The following is a 9,641-nucleotide window of genomic DNA, read 5'->3' as shown; positions in this document are numbered from 1 at the left end:
TGGCTCAGTGGGTTGAACCTCTGCCTTTGGCTCAGGTCATAATCTCAGGGTCCTGGGATCGAGCTCTGCTCAGCAGGGAGCCTGCTTACCCCTCCCTCTCTGTCTGCCTCTCTGCCTCCTTGTGATCTCTCTGTGTCAAATAAATAAAACCTTAAAAAAAAAAAAACCTCTCCCTCTTCCTCTGCCCCTCCTCCTCTCTCTCTCTCTCTCTCAAATAAATATATTAATTAAATATTTAGGGGAAAAAAAAAGAAACTACATCTATCAGGTGAAACCACAAACTTGAGAGGGCTGATGTAAGCAGGACTCAACACCCATGCGTTCACCTATAGTCTCTCTTGACCGACCACTGTCGGATCTCACCCATTCCCATGGCTTCAGCCATCATTTTTATGCCAGCAGCAACTATTTTCCTAGGTCCCCAGACTCCTGTGTCCACCAGGTTCATCCACCTGAACCTGGACACCTTCCCGTCACCTCGAACCCAGCACAAAATGGAACTCACAATCTTTCCTCTCAAGCCTGACTTTCTCCCTGCCTTTTCTGTTGTGATAATATACCCATCTACATTCTCTTCCATATCTGCATCCTGAGCGACACCATTGGCTTCTCCTTCCCCCCCCTCCCACTCTGCATTAAATTGAAAACCAGGGGCTACAGACTCTAACTCCTAACATCCCCCCATATCACTCCATCGTCACTGCCCGTTCTCATTCGTGGACTTCCACACTCTTCTCCTGTCTCCCCTGCCTCCTGTCCTGCTTCCACAAAATTCAGAGCAACCTTTCTGAAGTGCAGATACGATTATGTCTCTTCCCCTTATAGCTGCAAGGATCGTTGAGAATAAAACCCAAAATCTTTAACATGATTTACCAATTTTGTTCTTGTATGATTTGATTTGAAGACACACAAATGCCCCCCTGCCCCCATAGATTTCTCTCTCTATTGTTGCCAGTAAAATGTTCGTATTATCCACTCCCTTCAGTGATGGCATCTGAAGTCTCTGTTAATTGCAAATAGATACTGAGAGGAATAGCCACACTTAACATCTTCTCGGCCATGAACTCCTTTACTGGGATTCACTCATTAAAAGTATCACTGTAGCTATTTGGTCTTCTGGGGATGGGTCACAGGATAGGTTAAGTCTTGGAAAAACAAAAAGCAACGGTTGGAGGGAGTAGGAGGATGGGGAGGAGGAGGCGGGGGGGAGGAAGAGAAGAAAGCAAGAAGGTGACCAATGAATGGAATGGTGCAGACAGCCACTTAGATCCCAAACTCCAAAACCATCAGATGAATCAGCGAACTGTCCTCATTGGGATAAGGTTACCATAGCCGGAAACCAACCAGATCCCCAAAAATAAATGCCAAGGGATGACTTACCTGCGTTGGTCACATATGAATTTGTAGTACCAATCATTTCAAGAAATTAGGGACCCATCAGGCAAGACTCAAAAATGTTTTCCATGTTTAGCTCAATTTCTTCACTGTAATGGTATTACTACCATGATAGGATTTGACCCTTAATAGACTTTAACATTTGTGAAACTCAAGTTCTCTGTCTCTTCTTTGGCCATCTTGCACTGATACTCTGCTTCTCTCCAAGTTCCTCTCCTGTTGCCGAGAAATGCAATACCAGCACCACCACCAAAACACTCACAGCCCAACTCACCCACATGCCTGGGCTCCTGGCTATGTCTGCTGATGCTCCTTCAAATACCTCCTGCTTTACTCATTTTTTTCCAACACACCTGCCGCCTTTCCCACCTTTTTCTTTCCCAGCAGCCTCTTAAGCCCCTGTATCTAATCACTGAGCTTTCTAATGCTCCCTTAAATCATAAAATCTGAATCCCATAAAATCTGAATTTCAGAGATGCTAATGACAATGACGATTAGTTAATATTTTTGTGCATTCCCTTGATGTTCTCTCACACTATCTCCTGCGCTCTCTTTGGCGCAAATGGAATTATCTCCTCTCATCTTCACAGTACCACGGCAGTGCCTCAGTCTTGTTGGTATCTCTTTCACAGATCAGGTAACGGAGACTCCGGGAAGTCAAGCAACTTTGTTAAGGTCATACAATTAATTGATATTTTACAAAGACATTCAAATAAAGCTGAATCAAAAATTAAAGTTGATTAGGACCACTCACTCAGAATCATTTGTTATGCACTAAAATATCCCTGAGTCAAATGAAATGATGCCAAAGATGTGCTTCAGAATAATCTAGAGCAGGAGGGGGTGGGGTGTGGATGATACAAGAGTGTTCGGGAATTGATGATGTTTTGTAAGCAGATGATGAGTACGTAGCTGTCCATTGTACAATTCTTTCTATTCTTGTGTATGTTTGAAACTTATCAACTAAAAAGGTGGGTTTTTTAACATCATCTTTTTCAGACAATCACAAATAGTCCATGCCTCCTGATCTACAGTCTATCAGTGTTTATAGATGATTATAAAATGTTCCATGATGCATCTAGGCTTATAAATTACCTAATGTGGGGGTCTGAGGCTAGGTACAAATGTCTCATCTTTGTCACCCGTTTATTTTTTTTTCCTAGACCACTGGAGTATACATTGCATACTTGTCTTAATGGAAGAAACAATTACCCGGGAACTGTGTCCAACTGCAGACTGTTATCTTTTAATTAACCTGTGTAGCCTTTCTTACTTAACCTAGTTTGAAAAGTGACAGCCACTTGGGCTGTCTAAATAATGTTCACTGTTGCTCCTTTATTGGGTCTTTTCCATCAAAACAATGGTTCTCTGTGTATGGTACAGCTCTGCAGACCTGGTGGTGCTTTCTACTCCGCCACGATCCTTGTCACGGACATCCGTCCTGCAACCTGTCTGGCTAACCAGACTGCTTTGAATTGTTTCCATATGTGAAACACAGCTTGATTCAACATGTGCTCTTCTCTCCTTGTTTCTGTGTACAAGATATCCTGAAATCTACCTTAAAACTCTCCCGCCAACTTACAATGCCCAGGGTCGTATGTGGGGCAATGGGATTCTTGAATATCTCCCCAGGGGCTGGATGAAAAATACCACATTTCTGGATAGAAATTTATCAGTAGGGAATCAAATCTCTGTAAATGCATATGCCCTGGGATCCAGCAGTGTCATATTTGGGAATATATACTAAGGAATTAATTGCACAGATGCACAAAGATGTATGTGTAAGGATCTTCAAGGTGTGGCACGTTTTCTTTAACAATAATGAGTAGGCACAAAAAGTTTAACTCTCCAACAATATAAGATTGGCTCATGGAATTACCTGCAAACACTGCAAATGGGGATGTAAATATTTTTATGGTAGTAAGGAGGAAACATTCAGCCCTCTTAGCCAATAGCAGGTTTCCCAGAAATATGCAAGGTACGAGTATATATAAAGCCTAGCAGGAAAAAAGTTTTATCTGTGTGTGTGTGTGTGTGAAATTGGTGTGTTTGCGTTGGAGGGAGTGTTGGGAATATGTCATGTTCACAAATACTATGGTTTCCTTCGAGTGCTTTCTTTTTCCCTCTCCGTATTTTCATGTATTTCTCCAGTGAATGCCATACCAACATAAGAGATTTTTAGAAAAAATGGAAATAACAGACAAAACCTATCCTGTCTAAACGTGTTTCAAGTGTTGAGATAAAAGGAAAATGGAAAAACCTGGGGAAGATGTTAAAAAAAAAAAAACACCCTTTTGGGAGCATTGTTTCAATAAAGAAAAGCCTTTCAGTATTAATTATTGAGTAGAAATGATGGAAAAGGTAACGAGCAAAGGAGCAGAGTCCGTCTGCTATTGGTAGCAATATCCTGACTTGAGGCTGTGAGCTTTGAGCTGTAGCCCCCCCCCAAACCAATGAGATACTAGAGGACATTTTCTCTCCCTTTTCTGGAATGCCAGAGCTTTCTGGAATTTGTATAGTGTGCCAGGCATTATTCTCTGACCTTTACAGCAACCCCTCAAGGTGGGTCTTCCTAACGGGTGGCCCAGGGGGTTCAGTGCCTTGTCCAAGGTCAGAGCTGGAGCCTTGAGCTGAGAGTAGGAGCTCAAGTATGTCCTTCACCACTCAGCTTCAGGGAGTCTCCATTACCAAGAGAATAGGGGCCCTCGAAAACCAAAACAGAGTCATTGTCACTGTCGTGTTAGACACGAGGACAGGACCTTGGTAGCGCCTGGGTAGAATTCTCTGAAGAGGAATGGGGACAAGCTGACTTGTGCAGGCAGCAACAGAGGACTCTTTTAGGAACCAGAAGTGAGCCTTTGTGACTGTAAATTATGCAGGCTAGATGTTTACAATGAGCGGCTTAGCTTCAGGCCAATATTAACTTCCGTTCCTATTACTATCAGATTAATGGCATTTTGTTGCCTTTTCTGAATACGCTACAAATCAGGAAACCTATAATTCAGCGGTTAGTCATTAAAGTAGCAGTGAATCTGTAACAGTTATCTGAAGCTCATCTATAAAATAACAGAAAAATCCAGGATTGGAGGGTTTTTTTGGTATGATAAACAGAGCATTAATAATAAGTAACCAGGATATTGTTACTAAGTGGGAAAAAATGTATAAACTGAAAAATTTGTCAGACAAGGGGCACCTGGGTGGCTCAGTGGGTTAAGCCTCTGCCTTCGGTTCAAGTCATGGTCTCAGAATCCTGGAATCGAGCCCCGCTTTGGGCTCTCTGCTCAGCGGGGAGCCTGCTTCCCCCTCTTTCTCTGCCTGTCTCTCTGCCTACTTGTGATCTCTCTCTCTCTCTCCCTATGTCAAATAAATAAATAAAATCTTTTAAAAAAATTTGTCAGACAACAGAAGTAATCAGAGCAAAGAGACAACAGAGGACTGAACAAACAGGGGAAGATTTGCATTTTAGATAATAGATCCACAGAATACATAGAAAATACAGTTGCAGAGACTTCCATTTCAAGGTTAAAGGAACTGTAAGATATGTAAGTATTGTATGTGTTAGGTATATTCATGGACAAAGATGAGACAGAATTAAAGGAAATTTAGTATTATCTCACAAATTTCAAATAGTAAAGAACTAAAAAGCCCTATTTCCTAAGGACTTCAGAGACTACATATAATCATGCATATATGCTTCTAAGTCTTCATTTTTCATTTTTCCCCATGATCTCTCGCCTTTACATTCGGCTAATATCAAGTACTGTTTTACAGCTGATCAATAAAACACAGTTTACATCAAATGACCAGAGAGTTGTCAATTTTTAAAAATCCCAGCCTCTCTTGTGAATTGCTAACTTCAAAGACATGCATTAAGATTATTAAGCAAGTAATGATTGATTTATTACATAACATTAAGAAATGTTTTCTTTGAAGCACAAATTAAAAGGTCACGGATGTCCCGGTTTTTCTTCAGGTTGATAGTTAAAATGCAGACTAGAGCAGGCTGCCGGCCGTGAAGGACACATGAAGGAGATTTGAAGTAACTCTCCTTTCCGGGCAATATTTTAATGAAATGCGTAATATTCTGCCGCGGATTAATGAGGCTCTTCTCAATTTTCAAACAACGGACAGACAATGAAGACCCAATCCCGGGAACAGATTAGTGTTGCTGTTATTTTGTGATGGTATTCTGAAATGACCGTTGCTGTATCAACAGGGCATTATTTAACAGAATGGAAAATAAGCATTTACATCAAGTGGTTCAGTGGAGATATTCAAGAGAAAGAAAGAAAGAAAAAAAAAAAAGTATGTGGCAGCTGCTGTTCCTAGAAATAAAGCTGACATTTTGGGATGAAAGCAATTTGACCAGCTGAAACCTAAACGTGCTTGTGCCATGTTCAGAAGTCACCCCAAATGCACGCCAACATGCTAAACACCCTTCCTAGAGCCAGCGAGCTGTGCGGTTTCTCACCCTGCTTTCGAACGCTAGGAGAAGTGACGGGTACAGATCTTTGAAGAGGACGGACTTCAGAATGAACAGAATTAATTAGCCACATGAGTATAAGAAAAACCATACCTCGAGAGGGTGGGAAAATTAATCTACATATGGAGATTAACTGGGAAAAATTAACTGGGATCTTCCAACTAGCCTTCAAGGCCAATCTAAGACTGTTCTCAACACCTGTGTGTCCTAAATAATCAGGAGCTATACTGCTCAGCAAGCTTACATCGCCATACAAACAGAATAGATTATCTCCTATTTTCCTGGTGTATTGTCATGGAAAATGAGGATGAAATGTCAGAGTCATTCCACAGGTGGCCAATGGAAATAAGTATTTTTCCTGTCTGAGAGTCACACAAAATCAAGGAGCTTTGTGTACACTTTTGTGAACTGTAATCGTATGCTTCCTGAGGAACATTCTTTTTAATTCTACTCCTTAAAGCTCTGGTCTTTCCTTCCCAGATTGCAAAGTTATTTTGTTTGCTATTTCAGATAACTTCTATAATTTAGTCCTGCTCCTTCCCCCCCTCCCCACGAAGTCTATATGGCCAAATTGATGGGGCGAAATGATAGGTTTAAAGAATAATTCATTATACTATCAAGATCTTGGCATGCCAATTGCTGAAAAGACTATTTTGAGCTGTCAGCTCTAAAGCACATATTTTTTCATTGACTGACATGCCAAGCTCTTGATGGAATAATGAATTGTTCCCATTGACATCACCATCTCACACAACCCTTGGGCTCCGTGTAGCATTTTTCAGGGTGATGAATAACACTGCTGCTCTTTCCCCAGTGTGCCAAACAACAAGGGTGAGGTCAGGTACAGGGACTTGCTGAAAAAGGAGGTAGGGGGAGGGCTGAGGTGAGGGTCAGGGGTCCTTTAAGGGTTAGCCATGACTGTGGCACATGTCACCCTCTTCCCAACTAAAAATATACATGAGTTCATGGTTTGACATAATCGGAACAAAACACCACCTTCCAAATATTCTGCTTTCTTGCTTGGGAAGGGTGGTTTTTTTTTCCTGTGACTCGGAAACTATTTGTGGCTACTGCATTCAACTCAGAAACTCAACTCCTCTGACTCAGAGACAAGAAAGGCAAAAAGAATACGATTTCAGTCTGATGTGGAATCTGGAAAACAGAACAAATGAATAAACAAACAAAAAGCAGAAACAGATCCATAAATACAGAGAACTCAGAGTTGCCAGGGGTAAGGGTGGGGGGGGGGCGGTTGGGCAAAATGGGTGAAGCGGGAGGGAGGTCCGGGCTTCCGGTTATGGCAGGAATGTCACGAGGATAAAGAGCACAGCACAGGGAATCTAGTCACTGATGTTATAATAGCCTGGTATGTTGACAGATAGCTACACCTCTAGCAAGCCTAGTGTAATGTGGAGAGAAGCGGGATCACTATATTGTATACCTGAAATGTAACAGTGTGTGTTACATGTGTCACATGTAACAGTGTGTGTCAATTATAATCCAAAAAAAAAACCTTTAAAAAAAGAAAAAAAAGAAGGCTCCCAGATAAAAGGCAAAGAGGCACTGTCCTTAGCATGGGTCCTATACATATTCCTGAGTCCACTGTTCTCCTAGAATACACTTGTCCACTCCTGCATCTCTAGAGTTGGGTAGCCCAACTCTACTCACCAAACCTGCCAGGGGCTGTTCAATAAAATGCTGAGCACTGACAAAACATCACCGTCCCCAGCAGCACTGATGCACTGGGCACCTTCGACTCGCGTAAAGAGCTCCCTTCCCTGTATTTAAAAGGCAAGCTTGGACCTTCATTGAGACCCATATCTAGCTTCCGTCCAGTGGTCTCCTCCACCACGCACCCAGAGCAATGAGCATCAACAGTAACACCTGCTTCCAGCACGTCCCTCCTTTTCCACTGAACAGCAGTCCATTTTATTTATTTTATCCAAACTGCACCCCCCACACCACCAAAAAAAGACCCCAGCTTTGGTCTCCCCCGGTCCTGTAGTCATTTGCCTACTAATAATGGAAACTCAGAGCTATACTAGGATTTCCTTAAATCTCACCCCATCCCTAAACATATCAGCAAGTGAACGAACCTTCCACTTCCTGCTCAGGACTAAGAACACTCGCACTTTTTAAAATGACTTTTTAATAAAAGACTTTTTTTAAAAAGTCTTTTAAAAAAGACTTTAGGATGAGACCCTCCCATTGGAGCCACGGCGCGGTGGGGCTGCCTTACATAACTGAACTGTGGGTTTATGTCTGTGCATATATTTGCATAGTTCCACATACCACTTGCCATTTAATCGCAGATTTCACAGAGGAAGCACAGTTACGGGGTCCAAACTCCTCACCTCCCAGCTGGGCACGCTGAGACCAGGAGGAGGCAGGCGAGCACACGCGCCTCTGTGAGCAGCGAGACCCTCGGCGGATGCCGACAAACCCACTCAGCGGGAAGCCAAGTTCCAGTCCCACAGCCGTGGTGCCTCAGTGACACGGGGGAAGTCGTTTGCCATCTGGTCTCCTCCTGGCCTTCTCCCTGAGATTCCCTCCCTGGATGGAGCATTCCAGGAGGGCAGACCTCAGGAGCCGGCTGTCCTGGGGCTTTGCAGATGCAAGAGCCACACGACCAAGGGTTGCTCTGGGGCTTAAGGAGCAAGACCCTGGCTTCCCATGTGTCTGTGTCTTCTTCCTCCTCTTCACCTGCCTCCTCTTCCTTGTCCTCATCTCCCTCTCCTCTCCCTATTTGTTGAGGCCGCACCATGTGCCAGACATCGTGTTATCCTACAGTTCCCTGGGGCTCACCTTCTCAGGCTCCCTTCCCCTTCATCTGGAGCATCTCCCTTGGTCATGGCTGGTTCCTGCTCTTCGGGGCACTGACCGCAGTGTAACTTCACACCCTCCCCTGTGTGGCTATCTGATTAAGATCGGTCTCGCCCATTCCCTCAGCCTTGCTTGCCCAGCTCAGCGCCTTCCATGGAGAAGGACGTCACAGCAGCCTTGTCGCTGGTTCCCTCAGTAGCCTCCATTTACGGATGACAAAACAGAGGCTCCAGGAGCGCAGGGGGCTCGCCTACTCAGGTCATCCTGGCGATCTGGGGCACACGGGGCATGGCTGTGACTTTCACTGTTCAGCCACGCTGCCTCTCCTCACGGCTCTGCAAAGCCCCTCCAATTTCTCAGGAGATTTCAGGTACCCGCACTTGCCGATGTCATTCCCCTACAGAAGACCTTCCATGGGTCTCCGGAAATCTCAGTGGGTGAAGTAGACACTACCCACAGGCTACTGTGGGTTGTCTTCCCAGAGACAACAGGAGAACCGAGTCAGTCCCGAATGAGCTGTAACGTCTTACCCCCATGGGTGAGCACTTGGAACAGGAGCTGTCCACTAGTAACCAACTAGTCAAGACCTTGTCCAGGATTCCCGGCCGGTGGGTGCTTTGGACTTCCACCTAGAAAGCAGACGTTTCAATGCTGATAGTGTGAGAAGGAGGAGGGGGACAAGGGGGAGGAGAACTAGAAGGAGAAAAAAAAAAAAAGGTAAAAGCAGAACACATCATTCCCAGCTGTTGGTCCTCTTCACAAGTTTAAAAGCAAAGCTACAAAGCTCGGCCCCTTTTCCCGAGTATTACTTGTACTCCCTTGTCCTCTGGATTTATTGCTTGCACCCACTAGCGGCCACCATAAAACTCTTCTTTGCAACAGACCGCTATTTGAATTGCAAATGCAAGACCATCCAAGAACATACAATCTAGTAAAAAGT

This window comes from Mustela nivalis, assembly GCF_964662115.1.
Source record: "Mustela nivalis genome assembly, chromosome: 1".
Classification (NCBI taxonomy): domain Eukaryota; kingdom Metazoa; phylum Chordata; class Mammalia; order Carnivora; family Mustelidae; genus Mustela; species Mustela nivalis.
The sequence above is the reverse complement of the archived record's forward strand: the minus strand, read 5'-3'. Positions refer to the sequence as shown.